This window comes from Monodelphis domestica, chromosome 3, assembly GCF_027887165.1.
Source record: "Monodelphis domestica isolate mMonDom1 chromosome 3, mMonDom1.pri, whole genome shotgun sequence".
NCBI lineage: Eukaryota > Metazoa > Chordata > Mammalia > Didelphimorphia > Didelphidae > Monodelphis > Monodelphis domestica.
This window is the reverse complement of record NC_077229.1, coordinates 123999488-124014941: the sequence shown is the minus strand read 5'-3', so window position 1 is coordinate 124014941 and position 15454 is coordinate 123999488. Positions and strand designations below refer to the sequence as shown.

Sequence of the window (15454 nt, the reverse complement as noted above, 5' to 3'; positions counted from 1 at the left end):
TCATTCTTTCACAGACTCCGGGGATCTTATGCCAGATTTTTTAGCATGAAGGCCAACCTGCATTTTGTGTACACGGAAATTCTTCAGCTTAAAGGGAGAACAAACTTTCTAACAATGAGAATAGCCCAGTAGCAAAACAAATGGCCTTTCTAGGGAATAAATTACCCATCTCTGGAAGTCTCTAAGCTGAGACAAATATATTCTTGGGGAATGTGGCAGAAAGAAATTGCATTTCACTTTGAAAATTAGACTAGAAGAGCCCTTCCAACACTATGATTCTATGACATTTAATGATTTGTTAAAGACAGAATGGAAGGGATTCTTGCCATGGAGAAGGGATTGGACTAGAAGACCTCTGGGCATTCTTCTGGCACTGAGAATCAATATACTGGCATTTGTGACAGTTCTATTAACCAAATTCACATGTAATTGATAAAATTCAACACCTATTTTTTTTAAAACCCTTACCTTCTGTTTCAGAGTCAATACTGTGTATTGGCCCCAAGGCAGAAGAGTGGTAAGGGCTAGGAAATGGGGGTTAAGTGATTTGCCCAGGGTCACACTGCTGGGAAATGTCTGAAGCCAGATTTGAACTTAGGATCTCCCATCTCTAGGTCTGGCTCTCAACCCACTGAGTCACCCAACTGCCCCCAACACCTATTTATTAAGTGTCTACTCAGGGCTCAGTACTATGCTAGAAGCTTGGACTGTTTGGGGTTTTGTTCTTTTACTGGATCTATGATTTAAAAGCAGTGGATACAGCGCTGCTCCTAGAGACCTGAATTCAAATCTACTTTAATTACTAACTCTGTGACCAAGTTCTAACTTCTGTGTGCCTTGGTTTCTCCAACTGTAAAATATGGATAATAATAGTGCCCACCTATCCTGGCATTTAAATTTCTTTACAACTGGACCCCCATCCTACCTTTCAGCCTTCTTAAATTCTCTTCCTTTCCATGTGCTCTATGGTCTAGCCAAACTGGCCCCTTGGCTTCCCCTCAGCTATGTCTTTATATTGCTTGGCATTTTCCCCCTTCCCACTTCCATTTCTTATCATTCTTAGCTTCTTCTAACAGTCAGCTCAAGCAATAACTTTGGCATCCAGCCCTTCTCAGTCAGCTCCAGCAGGCTTAGCAATGACTTAGTGAAATGGCAGTGCTGGGAAAGCCTGGACTGGACAAGAGAATCGCTAATGCCTTTCCCTCCAAGAAACCATTCTTTCTAGAGGCTTTGATAATGCATGCACAGAACTTTGTGTCATTTTTGTTGCCAGCTCAAATTTTAGTTGAGCAACTTTAATCCTTAAAAGGATATAAGCTTGGGGGTGGGGGGCCAGCTGGGTGGTTCAGTGGATAGAGAACCACATCCAGAGATGGAAGGTCCCTGGCTTGAGTCTGACCTCAGACACTTCTTTGCAGTACGACCCTGGACAAGCCACTTAACCCACATTGCCTAGCCCTTACCCCTTTCCTACCTCAGAACCAATCCCCAGTATTGCTTCCAAAATGGGCATTAAAAGTTTAAAAAAATAAGCATATAAGCTCCAGCAGGAATCATAGTTGATTTCATGTACATTTTCCTTCTCCCCCTCAGAGCATAGCACTTTATAAATTAAATAGGTTGCTGAATTTAAGAAAATAATTAAGAGTACACCAATCACTAAATATTTATTAAACACCTCCTAGGCACCATCGATGAGTTTCTAAGAGTATAGAAAGGGCTTTCCTGTTGGTGAAGTATTTAACTTATTCTGATTGGCCTCAAAAGACAGACCTAAGAAAAATGGGTGAATATTACAAGGCTCAGTATATGGGAAAATGGCCTAATAAGCCATAGGATCATAGTTTTAGAGGAAAAGGACCTTCAAGGCCACCCAGTCGTTTAACCTCTTTATATTAGAGAGGAGTTAAATGAGACCCCAAGTCACCCAGGTAAGAAGGATTTACACTCAGATAGTCTGACTCCAAACTCATCTATTTTTCCCCAGCAATAAGGAATCCCTCCTGGAATAATGTTTGAAATACATAAAATGACATACAGAGAATTGCAAAAGAAGCCAATCCTGTGGAAAGAAAGATGTAATTTTTTTTACTCCTTCAAGTCTACAAACCTCTTGGAATCTATCTTAAGCTCAGGTTAAGAACCTTATACTAAAAAATAATAATAATAATAATAATGGGAATTGGGGAGGGTAGTCAGCTAAGTGGTACAATGGATAGAGCATCAGACCTGGAGTCAGGAGGACTTGGGTTCAAATCTGGTTTTGGACACTTCCTAGCTGTGTGGCTCTGGGCAAGTCACTTCACTTCAATTGACTATTCCTTATCACTTTTTTTTTGCCTTTTAACCAATACCTAGTATCGGTTTTAAGGCAGAAAGTAAGGTTATTAATTACTTTTTTAAAAGAGCCCTGCACCTGCTTTGCTATGTAGGTGTATACTGTATATATGCATGTACATATATATGTTTGTATATATGTATCCATTGTACGTATGGGTGTCTGTTTACACATGGTGTCTCTCCTGATAAAATCCATGCTCCTTGAGGGATTCCCTCTTGCCTTTGGTATCCTCAGGACCAAACCCAGTTCTTGGCATATTATAAGTACTTAATGAATAAAACTTTGGGGTAAAGAGAGTCCAGCTCAGATCCTGACCTCCAGCACTAATTATGTGACCTTGGGCTAATCACTTAACTGCTCAGTGCCTTAGTTTCCTCATCTGCAAAATAGGAAATGATAAGAGCAGCACCTACCTCCCAGGGTTATTGTGAGGATCAAATGAGACGATATTTGCAAAGGATTTAGGATAGCTATTATCAGTAGTATAGCCTATGCTTGCTTGCTTGGTTAGGATGTTTATAGAGTATTTTCCCCTTCCTCTTCCTCATCCTTCACCTCTTTCCTCTCCTCCTTCTCATCTTTTTCCTCCATAGCCCCAAGACCTGGCTCTGTCATTATACAGTCACAGCTGGATCCACTGCCGTACCAGAGGTTCACCTCGTACTGGCCTTGTCCAGGACTCTTCCGAACAGTATCTTGTCCTGTTTGTGTCCCCCCCCCCACTTTCACTGCCAGTTCAGTCCAGGCTGTGTCCAATCTCAGGCATTAGCCACTTTTTGGCTGGTCAATTGTCCATGTTTGGGAAAATCAATGTTTATCAACTTTCTTCTGAAATCCTAACAAGATATTAGGATTCACAGAAATAATCTTAAGTGACTTAACATAGTGAACTTAATGAACTACCAACCCTTCATTTTATAGATGAAGAAACTGAGGTCCAAAGAGAGAAAGGGACATGTCCTCATTTGTACAAAAGAATGACAACAGTAAACAGAGTCCAAGATTTGGATTCAGAAAGCCTGGGTTCAAATCTTGCATCTGACACTTTCTATTTATGTAGCCCCAGGCAAGTCACTTAACTTAATAAAGTTCCCAGAGCCCACAGGACCCTAAATATGGAGGTCAACAAACCCTGGATGGTGTGTGAGGTCCCTTCCAGCTCTAGGTCTCTCTCTATGATTCTATGATCCTAAGATACTGACCTGAGTTTTGAATTCAGATCCATTGACTCAAAACCTAAGTCTCTTTCCATTCATTGTGACTCACTCTTCAGTTCACAGTCACACTCTGGCCATCCACCTTGCTCTTGCTGCCATGTTTTCTACCAAAGGGACTTGTATCTCTGTTGAGGAGCTATGTCAACTTACAAGCAAACGTGCATCCAAAGCCTTCACTGAGAATTTGTCACTCATACTATACACAAGAATTATACATAGAGATCCAGAATCCTGGAAGGCTCAGGGCTGGGGAGACTAGAGATTATTCCACTTAAACCCCAAATAATTAGGTAAGAAAACTGAAGTAAAGTCTTCAGTGGGTCCTCTTTAAGCCTAACTAATTGCATTTTAGAAAACAGAAAGCAGGACAATAGAATTCTAGTTATTGGCTCACTGTGTGAGATCCGAAAAGTCACATTATCCTCATCTGTCAAATAAGGAGTCAATATAACTGTCAAATGTACTTGAGAGGTTCTAAGGTCTATTTCAGCTCTCACATTTTGTGATTTCTAACTGACTTACTCAAACTCATATACCTTCTTTTTTCTTTTTCTAAAAAAAAAAAATCTTCCAGTTTCCAGAATTTACCTTTAATTCAAGTAGCCCCCTAATTTTTACAGATGTATAATGGATAGATCTTGCCTCCTGAACTTCCCCATGCCACTAGCCCACCCCTAGCAAGAAGTTAGATACAGAAAAACAGAATAAAGAACTCACCAAGGATAGGCTATTCTCCGGCAGCCAGGAATACTCTGCTAGTGCCTGCTGTGACATCGCCAATGAGTGGCTGGAAAGTACATTGGTCAGGGAGACTGCACAGAGGCCCCAGTCAGCCACCTGGGCTCTGACAGCCCCAAGGAGAGAAAGCAACAGAGCAGAATTTCTTGGCTTGGAGCAGGGAGAATTTCAGATCTTCAGGGTTGAAAAAGCCCAAGTAGGTTTTACTTAATCCATACTAGATCCAAGCAGACTTCCCCTGCTGTGATGCATTATCCAAAAAAAAGGCAAATCAGAGAAGAGACAGTCACAGAGCTGCTGTGGCCATCACAAGACCAATTTCTAAAACAAAGTCCAGTTCCATCCTTTGCCTTTCCCTATCACCTACCAGTTTCATCCTTCTGCCAACTTTGGCAGGATGCCACCCATGTCTTTTGCCTAGAACTAGAACCCAGAACCAAGACTCCTGGAACCCCCTGCCCTGTTCAAAGAGGGAAAAGTATGGTGAGGCCCAAAGTCATCTCACCCAGCACAGACAGGCAGAGACCATCAGAGTGCATGACTACACTCAGCAGCTTTCCACCAGACTGGGGCTGAGGGGAGGGAGGGGGGCTGAAAGCCTGTGTGAAGACCCACAGGCCGGTGAGCATCACTTCGCAGGAAGCTGGTGCCTAATGAATCCTGGCGACACAGAGAAAAGTTAATTACCTACCTGCTGAGCATCAAGGCTGCCTGATTTGCCTCGAAGGGTTCGCTTTCCTTGGAGGGGTCTTTTTATCTGAAATAACAGATTCCTATTGGAATTCTTGATTGGCTGTTGTCTGTGTGGCTTAATTCTCTCTCTCTCTCTCTCTCTCTCTCTCTCTCTCTCTCTCTCTCTCTCTCTCTCTCTCTCTCTCTCTCTCTCTCTCTCTCTCTCTCTCTCTCTCTCTCCTGTAAAATTGACAGTCTGCCTACATTCATTTACATGATGGAAAGCAGCTTTCTTCCAAAAGGGAATGAGCTACCTTTTCCCTCCAAGTGCATCAATCTGAGAGAATCCAAAACAGATTTCTCTTACCCCTCAGGCTTAGCTATGGAGTAGACCCGATCCTAGACCAGGCAAAGAGAGGTAAGGGGATGCTAGGGAGGGGGTTTAGGGAGCAAGTTGCTGCTGCTGGGATTTGGGAATCAGCACCTGGCATGCATGCAGAGCTTTGGGGCTCTCTCTTCTCGCTGCCTCACCAGAAACAAGCTTCAGCACAGCAAGAGCTGTTGGAGAGCATCTCTCGGGTGCCTGCTCTGAGGCAAGGAGAGAGAGCTTGCAAAAGTTAGCATAGCGTGGAGGCAATTCCTGGAAGGCAAAGCAGGCAAAGTGATGGGATGCATCTGACTCTTACCTGGTGTGCAATGGATACCAAGCTGCTCCCCCAACAGCATCCTCTGCCAGGGGTGTTGCTAAGATGGGAGCTGTGGAGAGGGAGCAGCTCTATTTAATGCCAGAACAACCTTACCTGCTAAATATCTTCAGGATGGGCTGGCACCTTTGTACTTCGACAGGTGACCGTATTTTCTTAAAGAAACCCAGACTAGAAAACTAATTTGGTACCCTGGACCCAGGGGACAGGTCCAGGGTTACCTCAGGGATTTGGGTGCATACATGATAAGGGAAGGACTCCTACAAAGGTGTAAGACCCCCTCCCCACTTCCTCCCCCCACCCCAAGCCAATGAATGCATTTGGAGATCTTTATTATATACCAAAAGTTTGGGTAGGGGATGGTACTGTAAACATTTAGATAGCTGTTAACAAGATTCCAAATTTCTGGACCAGAGGCAATAATCTAAGATCCTCAGTTTACTTATCTGCAAAATCAAGGCGATGCTCCTAGCCTTTCTCTCCCTCTCCTTCTTATTGTGAGAAATGCACTCTATAAACAAACCTTAAACCACGAGTTTTTAACTGGCTAGCTGGGGGGCTTTGCTTTACAATACCCCTTCCTCTCTATTAGCATTACAGAATCATTTTCATCTCCACATATCAATCTGGAAAGACAGTTAGTGAAGGACAAGTGGTTGAGTGTTTCCTAGGTGTGGAGGACCCTGTGCTAAGTGTTGTGGGGGCTGGGGGGCAGGATGAGCAGGCAGATGGAATACAAAGATGGAAAAGCTATGGTCTTTGCCTTCAAGGAGCTGCCAGTCTAGCAGGGGGAAATGAGAGACTTGTCCCCCAGAAGGGTAGCAAGTGATACAAAATAGTAAACACTCATGGAGTGACACTTCCCAACTCACCTGATGACACTTCCTAGAACACAGACTCTCAGAACTGGGAAGGTCCTCAAAAAATATCTAGAACCAAGAAAATGTTACATACAACAATGGAAATATTGTTTGAAGAATGATTCCTATATGTATCCACCTCCAGAAAAAAACCAGCAACTTGTAAATAGAAATAAACAAGACCTAATTTTATATATACTTATATCTTTTTGTGAAATGATGCCTTAAGACTTTAATTGGGAAAGGAAAGAGAAGGAGGGCATTAACTGGCTATTTTAATCTAATAATTAATTAACCAATTTCAGCATCTGTTTCAACCCATACCTGAAAAAAATATCCTATGCAACACAGAGGACAGCTGGCCTCTGCTTGTAGCAAGGGGACCCCCCCAAAAAAGTTCCTAAGCCAATCTAGTATGCTCTGGGGTAATTTTAATGGCTAGTATATTTTGTTTTTTCTGTGTAACATAACCCATAGTCTCTCCTTTTGCCCTCTGGGGCCAAAAAGAATAAGCTATGCTATATATTAAGTATTGGAGGCTTTCATAAAAGGAAGAGATCAACATGGATTCAGAAGGTCCCAGGGAAGAGCTGACTTTTAAAAGTCACTTTAAAATAGGGAACAGAGGTATAGAGACAATGAAGCCAACGGTGCTCCTGGCAGTGTAAGAGGTGGGTATCCACTTACTGGCTAGAGCAGAATAGCCTTACATCTTAGCCTAGAGGTAGGTACGATTGGTTGAAGACAGTTTACAAAGAGCCTTGAGTGCCATACTAATGAGTTTGAGCATTATCTAGTACAATGCCAAAGTTTCTGCAGACATCCCTCTCTTTACTTCCCCAAGAATAAAATAGATTATAGGCTAGAAAGGGCCTTCCCAAGTCCGTCAGTCGTCAGTCAATCCCACCAGCCCTACCTCAAGCAGATTTGGGTTACCTTGTTTTTGAAGATCTCTAAGAGAGGAGCTTCCTAATCTCCCTTGGCAGGCAGTTTCAGTTTCAGCACCCTCTTAGGTTCCTCATTATGTCTAACTAGACTCTTTCCGTGTTGTTTCAATAATGATAATAACAATAGCTGACATTTATATAGGATTTAAAGGCTTGCAAAACACTTTACACACATAAACTCACTTGATTTGATCTAAAGCCCATTTCCTCTCATTCTGCCATCTGTGGAGATGGAGAACAGCCAGTCAGCACCCCCCTCCAACTCACACTTAGAATACTGAAGGGTAAGGACAAATCAGCCCTAAGCTTTTGCCTCTCTAGGCCAAAAAGTCCCAGCACTATTACATTTTCAATTCTATTTAATAAATATTTAGTGATCATCTGCTGTGCGGTCAGGGTTATGTTAGAGGACTTGTTTTCCAACCTCATTGCCCATCTCTTTGCTCTTTTTTCCTTTTCTGCCTGACTTAATTACACAGGTCAGATTACTCCAAAATAGACCTCCCCCAATAATATGAGCAGTTTTTGTCTTTGATATTTTTTTTGATGTGTCATTAGTTTTCTGCCACAAAAAAATATTCCTTTGTTACTTTGTTATATCATGGAAGTTCTCAATGGTTATATCAATGGAACACAGATTCTATTGTGTCATTCCAAACCAGAAGTACTTGTACTATGGACCCAGGAATGGACAGCAGTCTGAAAACCAACTTAGTAAACATGAAGTGACTCACATCCATAAAGCTGTCCATCAGGATAACTTTTTTGGGTCATAGAAATGTATGGAGTGTTACTGGTCTGAAAATGAGAGGACTTTTCCTTCATGACTGTTATTGTTGTTCAGTCATTTTTAGTTGTGTCCGACTCTCATTTGAGGTTTTCTTGACATAGATACTGGAGTGGTTTTCCACTTCATTTTCCAGCCCATATTGCAGATGAGGAACAGAGATAAACAGGGTTAAATGATTTACCTAGAGTCACACTGTTAATAATTGGCTGAGGCCAGATTTGAACTCAGGAAGATGAGTCTTCCTGGGCTGGGCACTCTATCTATTGTGTTACTTAGCTGTCCCTCCTTCGTGTTTATTTTTTTAAATGTATTTAGAATATTTTTCCTTGGCTACATGATTCATGATTTTTCCCTCCCCTCTTCCCTTCCCACTCCCAAGGCTGACAAGCAATTCCACTGGGTTATAAACGTATCATTGTTCAAAATCTATTTCCATGTTATTCATAATTGCAATAGAGTGATCTTTTAACATCAAAACCCCAATCACATCCCTATCACACTATGTGGTCGATCACATATTTTTCTAATGCATTTCTGGTCCCACAATTCTTTCTCTGAATGTGGATAGTGTTCTTTCTCATAAGTTCCTCTGGATTGTCTGGGATCATTGCATTGGTGCTAGTAGAAAAGTCTGTTATATTTGATTGTGCCATAATGTATCAGTCTCTGTGTATAATGTTCTCCTGGTTCTGCTCCTTTCACTCTGTATCAATTCCTGAAAGTTGTTCCAGTTCACATGGAATTCTTCTAATTCATTATTCTTTTTAGCACAATAGTATTCCATCACCATCAGATACCACAATTTGTTCAGCCATTCCCCAATTGATGGACAACCCTCATTTTCCAATTTTTTGCCACCACAAAGAGTGCAGCTATGAATATTTTTGTACAAGTCTTTTTTCCTTATTATCTCTTTGGAGAATAAACCCAGCAATGGTATTACTAGATGAAAGGGCAGGAAGTCCTTTAAAGCCCTTTATGCATAATTCCAAATTGCATTCCAGAATGGTTGGATCAATTCACAACTCCACCAACACTGCATTAACTTCCTAACTTTGCCACATCCTCTCCAACATTTATCAATTTCCTTTGCTACCATATTGGCCAATGTGTTAGGTGTGTGGTTGTACCTCAGAATTGTTTTGATTTGCATTTCTCAAATCAAGAGGGATTTAGAACACATTTTCATGTGATTATTGATAGTTTTGATTTCTTCATCTGAAAATTGCCTATTCATATCCCTTGACCATTTGTTGATTGGGGAATGGTTTGATTTTTTGTAAATTTGACATAGTTCCTTATATATTTGGGAAATTAAACCTTTGTCAGAGAGTTTTATTATAAATTTTTCCAAAGTTTGTTGCTTTCCTTCTAGTTTTGGTTGTATTGATTTTGTTTGTACAAAACCTTTTTAATTTGATGCAATCAAAGTCATTTATTTGTTCTCTTTCTCTTCTTTGGTCTTAAATTCCTTCCTTTCCCACAGATCTGACAGGTACACTATTCTATTTTCACCTAATTTATTTATGATTTCACTCTTTATATTTAAATCATTTACCCATTTTGAATTTATCTTGGTATAGAGTGTAAGATGTTGATCTAAACCTATTTTTTCCATACTATTTTCCAATTTTCCCAACAGTTTTTGTCACATAATGAGTTCTTATCCCAAAAGCTGGGACCTTTGGGTTTATCAAATACTTTATAGCTGAGGTTATTTACCCCTAGTCTATTCTACTGGCGCACCCTTCTGTCTCTTAGCCAGTACCATATTTTTTTGATGATTACTGTTTTTTATAGTACAGTTTAAGATCTGATACTGCTAGTCCTTTGTATTTATTGAACAACATATAAGTATGAGATGTCCACACATACTTCTATTTTTATGTATATCTTGATGTTCCTAGTCAAGCTTAACTATAGGGAGTGGGGGACAACCCATAGAGTGTGATTTGAAGTTCTAGTAAAACCTCCAACACCCGAATTCCCTTCCTACTGTCCTGGACAGAGTGTTTCAGATTGTATCTTTAAAGAGTTATTCCAGTGGGTTAAGATCTTGCTCCTTCTCTTGGCATCCAAATACTCATGATCATTCATTAACATTTAATAATAGATTAATTTACTAGGCATCTAGCTACCACTACTGCAGTGTAGACAGTACTATGAGGGAATGGAATGTTGGGTAGAATGGAATTCCCAATGGAACACTGGGAAAAGAGAGGAATAGGTGTATCATGTGGGGCACTGCATACAGAAGGAACTTCCATATATTATCTCATTTGATCCTCACAACATCCCTGCCAGATTGGCAGGGAATGCGTCTAAATTGAAACTCAAGAGTTTAAATGTCTTGCCCAGGGTCCCAAAGCTCATAAATGGTTGAGGCTCCATTTAGATCCAAATCCTCTAACAATGATAACTCACTTTCTAATTTCTATCTCCTCCAGTGCTTCTGCATCTCATTAACGCTTACCATGTTCCAGTAATATAAACCTTTAAGATCTTAGTTTCATCAGACTTTGGGGTATTTTGAATCTTCATTTCTGACACCCATCATTAGGATATTTTCATGTCTTTCCTAGCCCTCTCTGTGACTCTTCTCCATTCCTTCAAGAAAAGTAAAACTTACTGATTTCCTTATTGAGTAAAAGAAGTATTAACAGCAGGATCCTGTAGACTCAGATGGGAGAAACTTTCCCTTCATGCCACTCCCACTTTCTCTACTTCATCAAATTTGTGCCTGACTGAGGCAGAAAATTTTTCCACTCTTGGTTACTGACAGCCTGCTTGAATGGATGCTGCCAATTCAGGATATCTACCAAGCCTCTAAATGTACAACATGGTCTTTTGGAAACACTTGGGAGTTGGGACCCAGGGTACTGCTCCATCTGCCATTGGAATATAAAGAGGAAAATCACTTTATTTCTCTGGGCCTCAGTTTCCCCATTTACAAAATGGGGCAATATCCCTTCCCTGTATCTCATTATGGGATAATTAAATGCTGTGATGTCTGTTAAAATATTTTATAAATAATAATCACTGAATTCTACAGGAATGTCATTATGAGTTTGCTAAACCTTCTCATTGCCATCCTTTTCCTCCATATACTATAGACCCTTTAGTAAACACCTGTTCTGAGGTTGGCATTCACTTTCAGGGGTGAGAAGCCTGAGGTAGGGAAGGTATTCCCTTGTCCTTATCTTTCTGATGTCCAATTTGAAAGGTCTGATGTGTAAGGTAAACAATGGCTTGCATCATATAGTACTTTAAGGTTTGCAAAGCATCCAAGCCTCACAACATCTCTGGGAGGTAGATGCTATTATTATTTCCATTCTACAGATAAGGAAACCAAGGCTGAGAAAAGTTAAGTAAGTGACTTGCTAGCATCACAGTTAGTAAATGTTTGAAGTAGGATTTGAATTCAGGTCTACTTGGCTTCAAGTCTAACACTATCCATTATGCCAGTCTAGCCCAATATTCAGGAAAAACTGAACCCTACTTCCAGATCTGCCAATAATAAATATTAGAATAAGAGCATTATTAATAATAATATCTAGCATGTACGTTAATGTGTAAAAGTTGCCTAACACATGTTATTTCATCTGATTCTAACAGACTATGTGACCTTGTTATTTATTGCTGCCCCTCTATGAGCCTCTGTTTCTTCCTCTGTCAAATAAAGGAATTTGTCTAGATCACCTCCAAGGTCCCTTTGAGTTTTTAGTATTGCTAATTAATGGCTCAGTCCCTCTGGATGGGGTGAAAAATCAGTCCCAGTGAGTTCATACCCAGAAAGCTTGTCAAAGGGAATGTTATTGTTCTCAGAATTAATTAAAGATAAAATCATTGGCCAGGCAAAGAACTTTCTAATCAAACTCCTTGAACAAAGCATGCATCCATTTTTCTCTGGTCCAGAGTTAACAGGAGCAGCATTTCTCCTTGGGGGTCTGATGGATACTATTCCTTGAGGTCTCGTTATTTGTGGGGCTGCTGATTGGCAGACATCTGTGTGCTGCTTGGTATTTTCTTGATGCTTCCCAGTGATTTTATTTCTCTTTGGGCCCTATTAATAGCAGGACTTAAACATACGCACACTCACACAGAGGATGTGCCAGTATCTTAATGATCCTTTTATAAACCACAGTCTAAAACAAAACTCCTGCCTAATGTAGATACTCCTCATAATTACAGCTTGCAAAAGTCATAGCTTAGAGTCACGTGGGAATCCTGAGGAAGGGCCCGCTGACTGTCTAATTAAGCCAGCAATGGCATCTGTGCTCCTTCCCGTTGCCAGGCATCAGTCAGTCAGGCTATCTGGATTTCTCTTGCTACTGAATCTGTGCCACCCCAAAACTTCCCCATATGCCCCCCTATTACAACAGGCTAGGGCTCACTCCCTCCCAAGCCTTCACTTGCAGAGCAAATGCCCAAATGGTATAGAAATGCAAGCCTAGAATGAGACCTAGCTGCTAGGATTCTCTAATCATGGCTCTAGGGAGGCCATTCTTAGCAAGAATCATTATAATAATAATCAGACTTAGGCTTCAGTGCCTCAAGGCAGCATGGTACAAGGGGAAAGATTATTGGATTTGGGAGTCATTGTTTGACCCAGGGAAAGTCACATATTGTCTCTGAGACTTTAAAAAGGAAGGGATTGAACAAGGAGACCTCTAGGAAGCCTTCCAGCTCTAAATTTTTACTTTTGTGATATTACTCATTTAAAATATTCCCTACAACAAAGCCAAATGCCAATCCCTCCATGCCATTCTAGAGAGTTTCATGAGTTACCGTGGCCAAAAAAAGTCTATCACCTTGTAAGTTACCTTTCCGGTAATTAGCCTCATTGAACTTAGCTAGATTGATCCTCAGATGGCAGATGAGTCTCCTACCAGGCTTGTTCAGGTCTCTCCAGCATTATAGAATCTGCCAAGGTTTATGCTCTTATTGGTATAACCTTCCAGAATACAAGGTCACCTCAACACCACACCAAGGGATCAGAGTAAGACTTTAGTGAGGAGTAAATAATGACATTGTTTTCACTTCAATTCAACAACTATTAAGTGCTTATTGTGTGTCTGGCTTGTGTTTCCTAAGAAATTCATCATATTTATTTGTCGAATTATAGAATTTCAGAGGTGAAGGATTCCTTTAAAGTAGTTGAGTCCAAGCTATGTTCCCTCTATCTGATCTAGAAATGTCCTCTACAATACCTCTCACAAATGATCATATATCTTCTAGGGCAGTGATGGTGAGCTTTTAGAGACCGAGTGCCCAAACTGTACCCTCATGCCACATGTGAGCCACTCCCTTTCCCAAGACAGAGGAAGGAGGAAGCACTCCCATTGGGCTGCTGGGCAGAGGGGAGGATGATGTGAAAAATGTCCTCAGTCACAGTGAAGAGGGGGAAGGGAGAAGCTCCCTCTGCCACATGTGCCATAGGTTTGCCAACATGGTTCTGGGAATTGTTTCAGTCTTTGTATCTCCAGTGCCTGGTATATGGTAGGTGCTAGATGAATGTCTGTTGATTGTGAATATTTTATTATCCACTAAGGTAGCTCATTCCTTTGCAGGTCATTTCTAATTCTTAGTAACTCCTTCTGTGTGTTTTAAGTCCTGTAACTTCCTGTAACTTCCTGTAACTTCCACCATTCCTCCTGAGTTCTTCCCTTTGAATTGAACTGAACTGGAAGTGAAAAAATTAGGTACTGTCTTTGCCAAGGGGATTGATGATGCACACAATGGCATTTTATGCCATTTTTATGTCACTTGAAGCTTTGGTTCTGCAATTTCAACCTTTAAAAGGTCCCATGCTTTCTTATAGTATGTAAGCTTTATGAAGGTAAGAATCATGATTTATTTCATCTCTACAGCCATCTATTAAATAGGCTTATTGAATTTAAGAGAAATTTTCAGGGTACATGAGAGCTGTCTTCAAGAATGGGAAGAGCTGTCATGTTGGTGTCAACATGATAAAGTTGTCATGATGATTCTCCTTGGCTCCAGAACTAGAAACAGTGGGTGGACATTACAAGGAGGAAAATTTAAACTCAACATTTGGGGAAATGATTTAATCATTCATAGGATTAAAGATTTAGAGCTAGAAGGGACCTTAGAAGTTAGATAGGTAGTACAGTGAATAGAGTACTGGATCTCAAGTCAGGAAGACCTGAGTTCAAATATTTCTAGTTGTGTGATCCTGGATATGTCATTTAACCCTGTTTGCCTCAGTTTCCTCATCTGTAAAATGAGTTGGAGAAGGAAATAACAAGCCATTCCAGTATCTTTGCCAAGAAAACCTCAAATGAGGACATGAAGAGACAAACATGACTGAAAACAACTAAATAGAACCTCATCTATAAAATAAGGAACACATAGCATATGCCTTACAGAGTTATGAGATAATGAGATAATATCTATAAAGCTCATTGCAAACACTAAAAGACTTAAATGTATGCTAGTTATTATTATTTTTATCATTGTCAAATAGTCCAATCCCCCTCTCTAGGTGATGAAGGTAAAGCTCAAAAAGTTTAAATTACTTGCCCAGAGTCACAGGATGTAAACACACACACTTTGACTCCACAGCCTCCATTTTCTTTCCAGAGTGCTAAGGATTTCTTCAGAATAATGCTTATAAATACATAAAACAAAATATGTATATAAGATGGTAAAGGAAACTACTTGTATTGAATTTTAAATGTGTTTTTTTTCCTCCCAAGTCCTCTTCAAACAGGAACCCCTTGAAATATGACTTAATCCAAGATTAAGAACTTCTGCTTTTAATCCTTATTTACTCTGAGATTGGCAACCTTTATACATTGTTTTGGGATTAAGAAGGGAAATTGTTTTCTTGCCACCCTTAGAATGGGCTTTAACCACAGTTTAAGTATCAGATGGTGGTTTTGTTCTTTTGTTCTTGTACCTCTCTTTCAAGAAAGCACAAAGTAGGCCTCTTTGCATGTATAGAGATGACATATAAGATAAATACATTTTAGATGCATGCTTAGATATGTATGATTCCATATAAGAGCATAGGATGAGTCTGAATAGATCAAGCACCAACTGAAAATTTTAGGTTCCATGTAGGCCAATGGCAGCCATGGGAACAGGGACCTTGGCTCATGTCCAAAGTATCCCTGTTCTTCAGATGAGCTCTCTTGGCAAGCAGGGATAAGATGCTTAAAT

The 15454-nt window shown here is 40.4% G+C and overlaps 2 protein-coding genes across 2 annotated transcripts in view; one reads left to right on the top strand and one right to left on the bottom strand.

Moving 5' to 3' along the window:
* SLA (Src like adaptor) overlaps window positions 1-5123 on the bottom strand; it is a 94998-nt gene extending 89875 nt beyond the window's left edge. The window contains exons 1-2 of the mRNA XM_007488358.3: window positions 4988-5123; window positions 4276-4537 (exon numbers count right to left, since the gene is read on the bottom strand). The gene's annotated coding sequence lies outside the window, so the exon portion shown is untranslated. The remainder of the gene's footprint in view (window positions 1-4275; window positions 4538-4987) is intronic.
* TG (thyroglobulin) overlaps window positions 1-15454 on the top strand; it is a 384892-nt gene that overhangs the window by 322026 nt on the left and 47412 nt on the right. The window lies entirely within an intron of this gene.